Below are 833 nucleotides of genomic sequence, written 5' to 3'. Positions count from 1 at the left end.
GGGGGGGGCGAGGGGCCAGCCGGTGATTAACAGGAGGAACCATTTGGTGACCACCTTGTGTGACCATCTGTAACAGATTACGGTGTCAGCACTCGTAAAAGCCGGGATTCAATCAAGCGCCCGGCAGGTAGCAGGGGGGCCCCGCTGGCAGGGGCCGTGGTGCCGGGGTGCGGGCTGTGCCGGCTCCGGACTGCCGCGCTCCCCAGGCGGCAGCACGGCCGTGGCGTCAGGCGTTTGAACTCCGCCATTTAATTTCCACGGACCTCCACAGGACCTTTGAACAAGCACGTATCCCCTCGGCCGGCTCCTGGAGCCTTTTCAAAGGCTCCGGGGAAACCACAAAGTGCCTTTTCTTCCCAGAGAGGACAAGTTTTTTCCCCCTCCCTGACCCGATGCAGATTTAAGGGTGTTTGGAAACCCACCTTGCTGTGGGACTCCCCCGGGGCAGGGAGCTGGGGCAGACCTACGTGGAGATACCAGGTTAAAAAGGGCTTTAAGGTTTCCACACTGCTGTTTGAAATCACCCTGTCTCTGCAGGCATCCGGAGTGTCCCAGAAGGGCGAGAAGGGAAGTGGGTGGATTACAGCCATCTTTGCAAAGGCTCAGCTTCATCTGCTTGGTGATTTGGGGGCTGCAGTTCCCAAAACTGCCTTTTTCACCCCTTTCTGTCCCCATCTCTCTCGGGGATGGGCATGAGGCACGCCTGGCCCTGGTGCAATGAGGGCAAAGAGCAGCTCCGGGGCCACTCTGCACCCAAAGTCCTTGGCAAACCCCCCATGGGGCATCCAGGCATTGGGAAGAGGAAAGAGGGAAAAAGAAGGGCTGGAAAGTGT

The sequence above is a fragment of the Aptenodytes forsteri genome, unplaced genomic scaffold (genome assembly GCF_000699145.1).
Source record: "Aptenodytes forsteri isolate BGI_AS27 unplaced genomic scaffold, ASM69914v1 Scaffold159, whole genome shotgun sequence".
Lineage (NCBI taxonomy): Eukaryota > Metazoa > Chordata > Aves > Sphenisciformes > Spheniscidae > Aptenodytes > Aptenodytes forsteri.
This window is presented reverse-complemented; position numbering follows the sequence as displayed.